This window comes from Oratosquilla oratoria, chromosome 38 (genome assembly GCF_046742065.1).
Source record: "Oratosquilla oratoria isolate Oo_2021 chromosome 38, ASM4674206v1, whole genome shotgun sequence".
Lineage (NCBI taxonomy): Eukaryota > Metazoa > Arthropoda > Malacostraca > Stomatopoda > Squillidae > Oratosquilla > Oratosquilla oratoria.
The window spans coordinates 12,526,218-12,542,825 of record NC_134814.1 but is presented as its reverse complement, the minus strand read 5'-3'; the positions used below and the strand labels follow the sequence as shown (position 1 = coordinate 12,542,825).

The window sequence follows — 16,608 nt, the reverse complement described above, 5'->3', positions numbered from 1 at the left end:
GGTATTTGGTAATTACTACCCTCGATTCTATTTATGGTAAGAAAAATTCACAGATACGGTATCTGCTAGATATTTTGAAGAAGAGCAGGGAGAAGGTACGTCTGCCATATCCTATTATAACATGTTATAATGGGTTCAGTAGATGGTAATTTCAATTTGCGGTAAGGTTTTCAGGAATGCATATGTACTGTATAATAAGGACTTACTGTACATTAGTTTTCCTTTTCTATATTTCTGATATCTTCTGAAATCCATTTGTTCTTTTAGTTCGAACTCTATTAGTAAGTGGTCACTCTTCCCCTTCCCAATAAGGGTTTTGTAATCAATTCTGTCCACAATTTCAGGCTCTGACATATTAGATCTAGTCTTGAAAGTTCCTCATTGTTTCTATATCTAGTATTTTCCTTTACCCATTGAGTCATTGTGTATTCAATGGTCATATCTAGTAGTATGTTTCCCAGAGGTCTTCTCCCCCCTTCACTGTCATTTCTTCCTAACATATTTCTTTTGAGTTAGTCACCCATAATTACTATATTTCCTCCTTTCAGTAAATCAGTACATTCTTTGTGTCTTCCAAAAGTTTGGAATATTCACTCTCTGTCAAAGACTGTGTTTTGGGAGGTGCATACATTACTACAAAATTTCTACTCTTCATGTCACTGTTTTCAACTTTTATCATAATCAATTCCACATTGTTTTTTCTTCTGCTATCTTGATCACATTTAAGCCTTTCTTATTCAAAAATATTACTCCTCCACCATTTCTCCTTTCTATTTTTCATCCAATGGTTGTATAGACCTTGTCCCACAGTGTTTGGTGGTAGAGGACTTTTTAAATTTGGTTCTACAATTCCCATTACATCTAGTTTTTCTAATGCCAGGTAGTAGTTTAATTCATTCAGTTCTTAAATCATGCCATCTATGTTGGTATAAGCTATTTTTCATTTTCTCTTTTCTCGTACTTTTCTATTACATTTATTTATTTCTTTTTCTTTTATATAAATCATTTTCTCGGGCTCAGGTCCAGCACTAAAAAAAAAAAGAATATCAGTCTCCATTCTCTTTTAATTTTTTTCTTTTGTTTCATTTCTAAGTTCCTTTTCTCTCTTTTCTTCATCACTCATTTCTTTTTTATCCATACATTTTTATAATGCTATTTGCTAGCTTTGTTATAGATAGTATTTCTGCTATCATTTGAGACTTAAGTTTTACTTTCAATGGCCTATATTGTTTTCCCATACTATGCAATTCCTCAATTTCTTTGCCCATATCCTGTCCCTCTTCTTGAATCTCCTTCAGATTTGCTTTATCAATCTCTCCTCTTTTTCTCTCTGATATCTAGGTACATCATATTTCTCTTTAATACCATAAACTACAATGCACTTTTTTATCCACTGTGTCCTCGACCAAATTCCCTTTTTCCTTAATTACTTTGATTACCATTTCTTTGGCATTTTCCTTCACTAGTTGTTCTACTATTTCTTTGAAAGATAATTTTGTTTTTTTCTTGTTCTACTTTCAATTGTTTCTTTATCTCTTGGAGATCAGTTTCCTTGATTGTCTCCACTTTCTCAGACACTGCCTGTATTTGCTCCATCACTTCTTTTTTTAAGGCCCCATTCTTGTTTATATCCTCATTTTTCATTCATTCTTGCCCTTGATCATATTCAGTTCCTTTTTGAGTTCATCAAGCTCCTTGTTGGTCTTTTCATTAGTTTTTTAGTTGAGCTATTTCTCTGTACATCACCCTGTGACTTTTCAGTTCAATTACTTCATCTAACAAATCATTAATCTCCCTGTTTCTCAAAATATTTTTTTACCTAGGCTCTCTTTCCATTTCTACCCCTCCATCCAAAATTCCACCTTCTCTTGCAAAACCAGGAAAAGCATAATTGTCAAACCTTTGGAACAATTTGGGGGTTTTCATTCATAAATGTTCATTTGGGAATTACCCCCAATGGTGATTTCACCCTACTCACTTCCAGACATCTCTTTGCCAGTTTGTTTTTCCTTATTTCACTATTATTTCCTTCCATTTTAAGTAATTAGCACTAAATTGTATAAAGATAACTCCGTTTCAGTCACTCAAGATTCACAACTCCCTTTTCGTTTGTAAATAATACAATTAGTGTTATTCCAAATATTCTAGCAACAAACTGCTGCCTAGCACAGTGGAGCTCTTCCCAGACGTCCAACTCCAACTGCTGCTTATTTTACCTAGTTGTATTATACAGGAAGGGAGCTATGCTCGTAATGACTTGTCTTTGTATCTTTCAGCATCAAGTTTGTTCTTAAATTCTTGAATAATATTTGCACACAATGTTGCCTTATCTAATTTACTACAGATATCCAACACTCTGTGTGAGAGACTATTCTTTTTCAGATCTCTTCTATAATTATCCTTTCTGAATCTCTTTTCATGTCCTCTTGTTTTTCGCTTGACCCACTTTAATAAATCATCTCTATCTAGGACTTCCCTTCCTTTCATATTTTTATAGTCATTAGATCTCTTCTTCCTCTTCTTTGTGTATCTACCTTGTTATAACCATCTACAGAATTATGAAAGGGATGGAAATCCTTGATAGGGATGACCTACTTAAATGGGACAGAAGAAATACAAGAGGACACAAGAAGAAACTTAAGAAAGACAGTTACAGAAGAGATTGAAAAAAAAAAGCTTTTTACACAGAGTAATAGATACATGGAACAAACTGAAAGAGAAAACAGTGAGTGCTGAAACTATACATGATTCTAAGAAAGAAATGTATGCAGAAAGATACAACTGTGGGTCACTATGATCATAGCTCTTCTATCACAAAATACAACTAGGTAAATACACACACACACACAGGCTTTGTCTTTTTTATCTTTAGCTTCACTGCACCTTTTGTTATACCAACACTTTATATAAATCTTTATCAATTCCTTCCTTATACTTTTCTTTAAATATGTTCTATTTCTCTCCCATCTTTGTTTCCTCTTTGGAAAATTTATCCCAGTTAGCATTTTGATTTATTTATTTTTTTATAAGTTTTACAAAGTCCGTTTTGTTGTACATTAATCTTCCTTATCTATGTTTTTCATTTCTTCTCACATCATTTTGTTCTTTTAGTTTAAACTCTATTAGTATGTGGTCATTCTTCCCAATTGATGTCTTATACTCCATTTTATTCACGATATCAGGTTCAGAAGTGAATATTAAGTCTAGTTTTGATGGTTCTTCATTGTCTCTATATATAGTATTTTCCTTAACCCATTGTGTTCAGGTATATTCGATAGTTAAATCCAGTGGCGTGTTGCTCCAGAGTTCTTCTTTCCCTTTTACTGTCATTTCTTCCCAGATTATTTCCTTTATGTTAAAATCACCCATAATTACTATGTTACCACCCTCTTTCAGTGACTCAATTAGTGCATTCTTTGTGTCTTCCAGTAATTTGGAATGATCACTATCAGACCAGGCCTGTGTTTTTAGGGGCACATATACTACTACAAATTTTCTACTTTTCATATTATTATTTACAACTTTAATCATAATTAACCCCTTCGTTACCGGCCCATCAACCTTACGTAAACAAATGTTTCAAACCGTCCCACGAATGGCTGGAGCCTTATGTTTGTAAACACAGACACTTGCCACCATGTGGGTAGAAATAACCCAGAAACCGAGGCCTTGAGAGCCCTCAATACACACAGCTTATAACTGTGACACATGCGTGTAACGGGGAGCACGCTCGGTTCCTGGCAGGTGCACTCAGCCGTGACACGCAGGTGTCACAAAACACACATCCGGTACTCAAGGGGTTAACTCCACATTATATTTGCCTTCATTTGTCTTCATCACATCTAAAACCTTTTTGGTCAATATCATAACTCCTTCCCCGTGTTTATCCGTTCTGTTTTTCACCCAATGGTTTTATAGACCTTGTCCCACCATACTTGTTGATAGAGGACCTTTCAGTTTTGTCTCCACAATTCCCATTACATCAGGTTTCTCTATTTCCAGATAGTCATTTAATTCATTAATTCCAGAAATCATACCGTCAGTATTTGTGTAAGCCACTTTTAGTTTCATATTTCCTTCTCTTTTTTTTTTATTTATGTTTCCATTTTTTTGATGTACCATTTTCTCAGTCTCAGATCCAATACTCTCCAAAAAAAAAAAACCTTTTTTTTTCTGCCTCCGTTCTTTTCTTGTTTCTATCATTGGCTTCAGTTCTGAGAGCCTTGTCTTTTTTTCTCATCACTCATTTCCTTTTTTATCCATACATGTCTGAAGTTCTCACTGTTTGTTAGTTTAACTGCTTTTGATAGTATCTCCTCAGTGATCACTAGAGTTCTTAGTTTGATTTTCAGAGGTCTGTGTTGTGTTTCTTTTGAGTATGAGAGAGAGAGAGAGAGAGAGAGAGAGAGAGAGAGAGAGAGAGAGAGAGAGAGAGAGAGAGAGAGAGAGAGAGAGAGAAAGAGAGAGAGAGAGAGAGAGAGAGAAAGAGAGAGGGAGAGAGAGCAATAGAAAGTGAGAGAGAATGATAAAGGGAGCAAGTGAGAGAGAGAGTGTGAAAAAGAGAGCAAGTAAGAGAGATAAAAGAAGAGGGCAGGAAGAGAGAGGAGAGAAAGAGAAGAGAGGAGACAGAGGGAAGAGAGATAATAGAAGAGAGACAAGAGAGAATGAAGGGACAAAAGAGAGGGGAGAGAGACAAGAAAAAAGAGAGACAAGAGAGAAAGCACAGAGACAAAAGAGACAAGAGAGAGAGAAAGAGAGGAGAGACAAAAGACAGAGACAAGAGAGAGAAAAGTGACAAAAGAGAGAGAAGAGAAACATAAGAGGGAAAGACAAGAGAGACAGATGAAAAACAGAAGACAGAAAAGAGAGATGTAGAAGAGACAGAGGAGACAGAAGACAGAAGACAGAGAGAGAACAAGAATGCATTTGTTTTGGGTAAATTGTAAGTATTCAGTGTTTTCAATCAATAATCAAATACATGGCTTACCTATCTTATCAAAGAATAAAACCACTGTACCAGCCAGAACTGATACTAAGTATGCACTCAGGCTTGAAAGAGAAAAATTATCTAATTTATTCCTAGATCTCCAAGCACAATTGGAGAGATAGAAGTTCTATAGGCACAAATAAAATAATTGTGAAAAAGGAGACTCAGCTTATGAAAGCACCCAAAATTACCATAAAGGGGCCAAATGTTGACAATATAATCTTCACTTGCAGCTACAAATAGTCCAGCACCAACAACAACTACATTTTCTAATGGAGTTCCTCCTGCATGACTACTGTTGTCAAGACTCGACTGGAATATAAGTGCATGTTCCTGATTGGGAACTGATCGATGAGAACTGACTTGCCATGTACGGACTGTGCCATCAAAGGCCCTGCAATAGATACATACTCATAAAGAATATACTTTTATTATTTATCAATATACTTGCAATGAAATATCCAAGAAATATACAAAACCCAACATTCAATTCTTTTAAGCATTTATAAAAAATCCATATTTTTGTTATATCTAAAGTTAACAATGAAAATGGCCAAATGAGATGAAAAGTAAAATAAATGATTATTGTGGAAGATAGTTTACCAAGAAGAGGAGGATGAAGATATATGGAATGAAAACTCTGAGGAATTGTTGTGAGTAAAGATACAGAAAATAAAATGAGATGAAAAGTAAGATAATTGATAATTGTGGAAGATGGTTAACTAAAGAAGAGGAGGATGAAAATATATGGAATGAGAACTCTGAAGAATTGTTAATTGTGAGTGAGGATACAGAAGCTAAAATGTTGATGCTGGGTAAGTGGAATAAGGAGTAAAAAAAAAATACATATTTAGTTAATTATGATATACAAGTTAGGGCCTAAATTTTTTCTCCAACATTAAAGGAGCCAATACAGAGCCTCTAAGTACCACTCTCATTTTTCTTCCCATTAAGAAATCCTTCATCCATCCCAGTAGCTTACCTTGTATTCCTCCTATTATTTCAATTTTTCTTATTAATTTTCTATGTGGTACTTTATCAAATGCCTTTTGAAAGTCCAAGAAGGTGCAATCTGCCCAGCCATCTCTTTCTTGTATTATCTCAATTAATCTCGAGTAAAAGCAAATTAGGTTTGTGGTACACAATCTTCCACTTCCAAAGCCAAATTGTTTAGGGTTTACTATTTTATTTTCTTCCAAGAGTTTGGTCCATTTGTTTCAGATGACTTTTTCACATATTTTGGCTACTGTGCTTGTAAGGGATACCGGTCTGAAGTTTGTAGGATCTTCCCTATTTCCTCCTTTATATATTGGTACTATGTTTGCATCTTTCCAATGTTGCTGTACCTTTACTTCTTTGAGTGAGAAGTCTATTATCTTGTATAATTTGTCTGCCAGTTCATCTATACACTCTTTCAGTATCCAATTTGCAATTCCATCCAGTCCATGTGATTTCCTGACATCTAGGTTTTTCATTTGGTCTCTTATTTTTTTTTGTGTTACCTTTACTTCTTTCATTTTGGGTGATCTTTCCTGTTGTCCATCTTCCCAAAATTGTAGGCTCTCAATTGTAAAAACAGACCTGAAATGTCTGATTATAACTTCTGCCATTTCTGTGTCATCTTTTTTTCATTTTTTCCAGGCTTTGTCTCTTCTGTCTCTAGCCTCACTACACCTTTTGTTATACCAACACTTTATATAAATCTCTTTTTGTTTCTTTCTTTGGTACATATTTGTCAATGCCTTCCTTGTATTTTTCTTTGAATATGTTCCATATGTCTTCCTCTTTAGAGAATTTATCCCAAATTTTGTGTTTTGGAAAAAAATTCTTAGTTTTACATAATCTGTTTTGTTGTACATTAATCTTCCTTCTCTATGTTTATCATTCCTACCTACATTGTTCTGTTTTTTTTTTTAATTCAAACTCTATTGATATTTAGTCACTCTTTCCAATTAGTGTTTTATACTCCATTTTGTTCACAATATCTGGTTCAGAAGTTAATGTTATGTCTAGTTTTGACGGTTCCTCATTGTTTCTATATCTAGTATTTTCCTTAACCCATTGTGTTAGGGATTCAATGGTCATATCGAGTAGAATATTGGTCCAAAGTTCTTCTCCCCCTTTTACTATTATTTCTTTCCAGATTATATCCTTTGCATTAAAATCACCCATGAGTACTATGTTTCCACCCTCTTTCAGTAACTCGTTTAGCACATTCATTGCGTCTTCCAGTAATTTAGAATGTTCGCTATCTGACCAAGCCTATGTTTTTGGTGGTACATACACTGCTACAAATTTTCTACTTTTCAAATTTTTGTTTACAATTTTGATCATAATTAATTCTACATTGCCTTGGCCTTCATTAATCTTTGTCACATTTAGACCCTTTATGGTCAATATCATGACACCTCCTCCCTACTTGTCTGTTCTATTTTTCACCCATTGCTTGTATGGACCTTGTTCCACTAAGCTTGTTGATTAAGGTCCTTTCAATTTTGTCTACAATTCCCATAATGTCAGGTTTTTCTATTTCTAGATAGTCATTTAGTTCATTGATTCCAGAGATCATGCCATCGATATTTGTGTATGCCACTTTTAGTTTCATATTTTCTTTTCTTTTTTGGTTTAAGTTTCCATTTTTTATGTACCATTTTTTCAGTCTCAAGTCCAGCACTCTCTCTCTCTCTCTCTCTCTCTCTCTCTCTCTCTCAAAAAAAAAAAAATAAATAAATAAATAAATAAAAATAAAAAAATCGCATATTTCCGTCTCTGTTCTTTTCTCATTTCTATCATTGGCTTCAATTCTGAGAGCTTTGTCTTTCTCTTTTTCCTCATCACTCATTTCCCTTTTTATCCATATAAGTTTGAATTTCTCGCTGTTTGCCAATTTAACTGCTTTCGATAATACCTATCATTACCTATCAGCTATCATTTGAGTTCTTAGTTTTATTTTCAGAGGTCTATGTTGTTTTTCTTTTCAATATTTGCCTATCCTGTGGATCTTGTTGATTTATCAAAATTTTGCCCTTCATCTTGTATTTCTTTCCAAATTTCCTTAGCTATTTCCTTCTCCTCCTTTTCTTTCTGGTACCTATACATATCATATTTTTCCTGGATACCATGGACCACAATGCACTTACCTTTGTCAACTGTATCTCTCACCCAATTTTCCTTTTCTTTAATTACTTTCATAACTGTTTCTTTTGTATTTTCCTCCATCTGTTTTTGTACTATTTCTCTAAAAGATATATTTTTATTTTCCTGTTCTTGTTTCCATTGATTTTTTATTTCAATGAGGTCTATTTCTTTGACTGATTCTTCCACCTTTCCAGTCACTACCTGTGATTGCTCTTTGACCTCCTTTTTCAGTTCTTCATTTTCATTTTTGTCCTCATTCTTCATTGTTTCATTTTCTCTTTTGAGGATTTCAATTTGGCTCTTTAGGTCATTTAATTCTTTACTTGTTTGCTCATTACTCTTACACAAAGTAATCAATTCCCTAAGTACAACTTGGTAATCCAATTTTAAATCTATGATTTCTTCCATTAAGTCATTTACTTCATGATTTCTTCCATTATTATATCTAATTTCTCTATTTATATCTAAGCTTTTACCTATTTCACCTGGGTTTCTTTGAAACCCTGAAAAACTGTTATTTTCCCACTTTTGGTTTTTCCTTGGAGTATCTATCAAACAGGTTCTTTTGGGGATGACACCTCTTAGACTTTCCACTCTGCTTATATCCAGTCCTCTTTTTGTTGGTTCATTTATTTTTATTTTTTATTTTTCTTTCATCATTTTGCCAAAACTATACTTTTTTCAAGAACTGGATTTCTTTTACTGGTCACCCGAGAACCACAGCTTACCCATCCCATACAATAACAACTGGTTTCCTTTGTGTTCGGCAACAAAACCTGTGTTGGCATTCCCAGATTATAGTCTCCCCTTTACTATTTGTCCAGATGTTTCTGGTACAAGTATTGGAGCTGTACTTATGCAGCTGTAGATGGATATATTCCACACGTTATTGCATATGCTAGTTGCATTCTTAACAAGCCTAAGTCTCATTACTCTGTCACACAGTTAGAGGCACTAACAGTGGTGTGGGCTTTAAAGCATTTTCATGATATTTTTGGACATCCCATTACAGTCTACATGGACCACACTGCTGTCACACAACTTTTCAGTGGCAAAAATCTTTCAGGCTGCCTAGCCAGATGATTCCTTACTATTGAAGAATTTAACCTGATCCTTAAGCATATTCTGGACATGCAAACAATGTTGCTGATGCACTTTCACGTAATGTACCTGTAGCTGCAGTTACAGTGATTGACAAATTCTCCCTGGAAGATCTGGCCAAAGCTCAACATAAGAACCTTGTTTAGTCTGCTGTCATTTATGCTTTGAAATTTGGTGATGATACCACCTTACCAGAAGTGTTTGAGCAGGATGTAGCACAGTTAGTGATACCTGAGTCTCTAGTCCCTGTTGTTCTGTCTCTTGCTAATGATACCCCTCAAGCTGGTCACCCAGGTTGTGAAAAAACTCTAGCTATGGCTTGCAGGAAATATCATTAGCCTAGAATGTGAATGGACATTTCCACTCATATAGCCTAGTGTAGTTCTTGTGTCCAGAACAAAGGTTCTACTTACACTGCTCCTATCCTAGAGTATCCTACTCCTTGTCCTTTTCAGACTTTGGCTATAGACCTTTTACAATTGCCCCGTAGTACTCAAGGTTCAGTGTATGTACTTATATGTGTGGACCACTTTAGTTGCTATGTAATATTGGCTCCCTTACATAGCAATTCTGCTCCAGTAGTTGCCCATGCTTTAGTTGCTCATGTTTTTGTCTATACACTACTCCTTCAGTGCTCCTTAGTGACAATGTAATAAATATATCATAAATACCCTGTGATAAGAAGATTGCGCTGCCTGCACCACTGAGCAGTGGTGATGGAACTTGTATGGCCCTCTAGTAGTGTTGTAGATACAGATGGCAATGCCCCTGTGAAATCACAATTAGTTTCTTGTGCATGGTTTCCTCCACTGCTCTGGACTGCTCTTCCACGTCTGCTAATACATTCAACCTGTATGCAGTCAGAAATACAACAATGTCATATTTATTCATTTTCCAGTTCTGAAAGAACATCATAATGCTAAGTAAAATCAATGCCCTACTGACCTTATACAAAAAAAAAAATCCATTTGAGATCATGGTATGCTCTCTCAGCTAGAGGGAACTTTAGTTAAAAATATATAAAATCAATGGCCAATTAATCTTATGTTAAAAAAAAATCTGCTCTTTCAGCCACAGACAACTTTAAATTCTTTGATTTTTTATTTCTGAGCAAATTTATGTTTTTCTTGATATTCAAAATATTACTCACTGATTAAAATAAAAGTGTAACAAACCAGTTGTTGTGCAGCCCATTCTCTATGGTGGTGTGGAAGGCGTGTTGAAAGAACACATGCAGAAAGGGCATTGGCAAGTTGGACACCTGGATCCCCTATGGTTCTTCCTATTGATGTAATTGTTGGAGTTGTTACTGCTTCATTATCTGACCCTGTCAAAAAAAAAAATTACCTTTCAGTTTTTTTCATAATACATACATATACCAAAGGCTTTTTTCCCATTAAATGTGAGGTAGCTAAAAAACAAAGGCATACCACTCCCACCCATTCCATCCCTATCATACTCCACTCCCCACCACCCTTTTCCCTCCCTTAAATCTTGGTACCTCCTAGATGACAGGTCATTCCTGCATCTTGTCGACTGCCCTGGGTCAGAAGCAGTGTTGCAAGACACAGCACATTAGGGTGCTTCTAAGAAATGAAAGTTTGATTTTTAATTTTTCCAGGGCGTCAATCAATTCTTTTTAATCCAAAACTGATACAGAAAAAAGGGTTTTGAAATCAAATAATATTTAAAGGTCGCGCACTAAACTTCAAATGTTTATTTACCGTGCTTCAGTAAAATTGAACTGAACGACCAACAATACTCAAACAAACGGCACCAAATCTCATCAAACGATGAATCATTTCCTCCCAATGAGTTGGGATTTACAAATCCCAACACATAAATTTCAGCCTTCAATCTTTCTTCAAGGCAGCTGCCTTGGTCGAAGCGGGGAAAGATTTCCGGTGTGCTTCAACTACTTGAAGGACAAAGTGTTACTGCTCTTCGTTTCTCGTGAGTGAACCATTGAATTCGGACATGAGCGCCACGCCTCGCTCCGCCAAGTCGTTGACCACCTTCAGAGATCCAACAAGGCATCGAGAATGGCGGTACTCTTCGTCTCCTGCCCACTCCCCAGGATCTTTCCCGAGGAAATCAGCTGACAGCTGGAGGCACTTGAAGAATGTCATTGTGGCTGAGGTGACAAAATCCGAGAGGTCCTTCAAGCTGGCAGAGAGTGGCGGAAGCCTTTTCAGAGGGTCGTTCGGAGTTACGCTTTGAAGATTCGTCACCATTTTCTTCTTCTCTGCCACTGTGACTCGGTCGTCAAAGAAAGCAAAGGCAACAAGCACTTCCAACACGTACCACAAGTGGCGATTGAATGCGCTCGAAGCTGCCTTGCCAATGGCTTTGATGGGGAATGCCTCTAGGGCTTGAAGGAAGTCGAGATCGTTCTTCGGAGCGAAGACAGCGGAGGGGACCTCGAACCAGTACTTCACGTAAACTTTTGTGATAAAGATGGCCACTTCCTCCAGATGGTTCCATGTCGCCTCGCTCCGTGACGGCCGCCGAGAAGGTCCAGGTCGATCTTCGATGGGGGTACTGGGTTTTGAAGAGAACCACCTTGAGTGTGTAGATGGCACAAGCCATCCATCTCGCCCGATGGATTGCTCCAGGCTGCTTGAATCGGATCCCTCCCGGGAGATGATCACCGAGAAAAATTATGGTCAGCTGGAGGAGTTCCTTGTAATCATCCCTCGGTTGTTGCTGCTGGAGCTGTCTTGCAGAACAAGATTACCTCCTCCTTCCATCCTTCGACCAGAGGTCCCAACTTCTCATTTTGAACGCTCGTCGTGAATGAATTCTGGCAAATTCGGGGCCAGTAGTCACGGAACATGTCAATGCTCGGGGATGCGGAAGTTTCGAACATTCCAAACACCTTTTCCAAGGCGATTTCAGCCACATGATGCCAGCAGGCAAGATGAAGGAGATGCCGGCCGATTTCCTTCTCGAGGATGACACAGACCCCTCCTTTGTGGCCCGTGTTAGAGGTCGTTGTGTCAAAGCACAGCCCGCTGACTCGGTCTCTCACTCCCCATTCATCCACTGTCTCGAGAATCGCCGTTGCCATCACCGAAGCAGTCCCCGAACGAAGTTTCGGAATGGCAAGAAGCTTGACAACGTTGTCACCAGACACAAGGATAGGTAGTCGGTCGACGGTTTCCTTGCCAGGAAGGGAGAAGTCCTCCATGTTCTTTCCGTCCTAGTGGAGAACTAGAGGGACTTGTGGGTTGAAGGCCTTCTTCATTTCAGTTGCCAGGGCAGCTCGGCACTTCATTCGAACCCGCCGGATCCCACTGGGGCTGATGATGAGTTCCTCGATATCCCCTTCGAGGCGGCTGGAGGAGCAAATAATTCAACTTCGATGCGCGACCTTTTACTATACATCGATTATAAAATGATTATATCTACGACGTGTTTTTGTTAAATGAAACAAGCTAACACCCTGAAGAAAGAAATTTTATTACTTAGAAATTTCGCCTATATCCGATGGACGCACCCTAACAGCACATCCACAGCAAGGCCATTTCATTAAGTCAGTGACCCACCCTCTCCATCCCCTCATGCAGAAAATGAGAAAACGGGGAGAAATCCCTTCGAGCTGCGCCAAATTTTTCTCACACATACTTCCTCACCCCCCATCCCCCATCCACTCCACCTCATGCATCACAACATCATCCATATACAACCATTCTCCATTCACCCCTGTCTTCTGTCTTCTGTCCTCCCCTGTACTTCAACAGACATTCCCTTCTTTCCCAATGTCCCTTTTACCCCATCCATCCATCTCATCCTAGGTCGCCCCTCATGTTCACTCCTTCCACATCTGCCTTCCGCACCTCTTTCACTAGTCTTTCTTCACTCATTCTTTCCATGTGTCCCAACCATCCCAATTTTCTTTCATCCACCCTATCTCCCAACTACCTTTCCATCCCCATTCTCCTCCTCATTTCTCACTCTATCCAGCCTAGTAACCCCCATCATACTTCTCAGACACCTCATATCAAACACATTCAAACTCCTTCTCTCTTCATCTCTTATGTTCCATGTTTCTGCCCCATACAGTGCTGTCAGCACAATCACTCCTTCATACTCTGGAACAAAGAAGAGAAAGAGGAGATTTGCTATCTACAGAATAATGAAAGGAATGGAAGTTGTAGACAGGAACGACCTATTAGTGTGGGAAAACGGTACAACAAGAGGACACGGAAAAAAATTGAAAAAGGATAGTTATAGAAAAAACTTGAAAAGGAATATTTTCCCACACAGAGCGATAAATACATGGAACAAATTAGATAACAAAACAATATGTGCTAACACTATACAAGATTTTAAGATAAAACTTGATGCGGAGAGATACAAAGACGGGTCACCACGAGCATAGCTCCCCCCTCCCGTGTATTACAACTAGGTAAATACAACCTCCTCTTAGCATCCATTCCCAAATGTCTATTTCTCATTACACTTTTTAATCCACTAATGCAGATTGAAAGACTTAAGGGTCCGTCAGGGGCAATTATTCGAAAAAATCTGGTACATGAACGAATTTTAGGAAAACATTTAAAAAGAATCTCTATGATGTTGGCAATACTCCTACAAAGTTATAGAGCTGTATTTCGTTTCTATCTTTTTATACAGAATAAAATAGATAAATTATTGGCAACCTCTGGCAACCCCATTGCGTATCAAATATTCTGTATATTTGAATAGCGTTAATTTTTTCTATAGCTATTTTGTTTTTTGCTACGGAATTGTGTTTATGGAGGTATTTAGCAACTCCTCCCACAAGCATAGATCCAGAAATAGCACACATCAGGGCATCAGTACCCATCCAAACGTCAAAGTGAGGTCACATTCTTTTGAAGCTCTCACCGTGCTTCATATTTTTGATTCCTCACTGTAATTTCTTGCGGTAATCATAGCAAGATTGACGAAAAGCCAGCGAGCAAGGAGGAAGAATGCAGTGAAGGCCCTTGCGTGCCAGATGAAGAAACGAGAAGGAAAAAAACAAACAAACGAAGAGGACAGCATCCAACAATGTTGGTTATAAAGAAGGATTTGTTGTTCCTCTTCTTGAAGAACCCTACACCCATATTCATAAGTCTGCCCTCGAAAGAAGAGACAAGAAACGAGAGGAGAAAAAAAGTGAAAAGTAAAAGTGGTAAAGTGACCAAAAGCGGGGACTATGGGGCTGGGGCCTTTTAAAAATGTCGCGCAAAATTTAAATGCCTTCTCATGTACATTTAATGTTTTTGTTCTTTTTGTTGTTATTTCTTCGGTTGTTCTTGATGGATTTTTGTCATTTTTGTTTCATTTGAAAGATAAAATTATGCTCTTTATTTCCTATATTAAAAAATAAAAGAAATTTTATTTTATTATTTTTTTTCTATTTATGAAACCTGAATTTTGCAGCATCTTTGAAATGTTCAGAAAAGAAAATTCACAAAAAATCAGAGGTATAAGTTTGGTCAAATGTACAATATAACAAATATTCCCCAGAATCTAAGCTTGCAATATATACCAAGCTTAATTATGTGGAAGGATTTCCATATGATTAATTACAGCTTCATTAAACTTCATTATAACTTCATTATATCTTCACTACACTTTATATATACATGTGAGGAATACAATACCCAGGGGAATTATAGACAAATGTAAATGGTAATTATACCTAAGTTCATCAAAGAGATTCAAAAAGTTATAGGACATGCTCCCTTATAAAGCAACCTGACGGTCCCTTAAAGCTACAAAATCCCCAGGTCCAGACAAATTTTTTCCAAGAATGCTTAAAGAGTGTAAATTTGAACTCTGCGACCAATTAACTGAAATATTTAATAAATCAGTAGACACTGGTTTTGTGCCTACTGCTTGGGGGCAGGCAAACGTTGTTCCTGTTTTTAAGAAGGGAGATAAATCATCTATATGCAACTACAGGCCAAACAATTTGACATCGGTTATAAGTAAAATGCTTGGATCAATAATAATAAATAGACTCAGAGAACACATTGAAAGATATAATCTAATTTGTGACACACAGCATGGTTTCTCCGAGGGTAAGTCATGTGTGACTAATCTTCTATCCTTTTAAACTAAAGTATATAAGGCATCAGATAACAATGATAATTACGATGTTATTTACCTTGATTTACTAAAGCCCTCAACAAGGTGCGACACCAGAAACTAAATAAAATCAAAGCCCATGGCATAGGAGGAAAAGTGTTAGAATGGATTAGAGCTTGGATTAGTAATAGAAAACAGCAGGTTACCATAAATGGAGTAAAATCTAGGTGGGGAAATATTACTATTGGGGTTTCCCCAGGGCTCGATTTTGGGTCCCTTGTTGTTCATTATGTACATAAATGACTTAGATGATGGGATAGTGATGTTAGTAAGTCTGTGGATGACACTAAAATAGGATGCCTAATTAGGTCAGGAGACAATGCAGAGATTCTGCAGGATGATCTTAACAAATTGTTCTTATGGTCGGTGAAATGGCAAGTGAACTAAAATATCTCTAAGTGTAGCATGTTAAACAGAGGGCTACACAACCCTGCAAATAGATAGAGTTTAGATAACATACTTTTGGATAAAACTGAGTGCAAGAGAGACTTAGGAGTTCTAGTGAGTCCAGACCTTAAAACCAGGAAACAGTGCATTAGCACCAGGAATAAAGCTAACAGAGCATTAGGTTTCATTGCTAGGACGGTAGCGAATAGAAGTGTAGAGGTAATTATCAAACTCTATCTAGCCATATGCAGAGATTCTGCAGGATGATCTTAACAAATTGTTCTTATGGTCGGTGAAATGGCAAGTGAACTAAAATATCTCTAAGTGTAGCATGTTAAACAGAGGGCTACACAACCCTGCAAATAGATAGAGTTTAGATAACATACTTTTGGATAAAACTGAGTGCAAGAGAGACTTAGGAGTTCTAGTGAGTCCAGACCTTAAAACCAGGAAACAGTGCATTAGCACCAGGAATAAAGCTAACAGAGCATTAGGTTTCATTGCTAGGACGGTAGCGAATAGAAGTGTAGAGGTAATTATCAAACTCTATCTAGCGATAGTTAGACCCATCCTTGACTATGCAGTACAGTTTGGTCTCTGTCCTACAAAATGGACATCAATTCACTAGAATCAGTACAGAGAAGAATGACTAAAATGATATGTGGACTCATAAATTTGCCTTACGAAGAGAGGCTTAGGCACCTTAACCTCTTCAGTAGGGGCCAAAATCTCGCGGGCAGCATTAGCTGCCAGATGTACAATGTGTCGTAATAATACTCGCATCATAAAATATAGTCACCGCTTATATCGATCGTTCTCTCTTTCACCCGTGAATTTTGATAACCATAGAAAATGTGATGAAGACAGTTTAG

General features: G+C 37.3%; 1 pseudogene; it reads right to left on the bottom strand.

Moving 5' to 3' along the window:
• Nucleotides 1-16,608, bottom strand: part of LOC143019798 (putative E3 ubiquitin-protein ligase HERC1) — a 245,512-nt pseudogene that overhangs the window by 28,602 nt on the left and 200,302 nt on the right.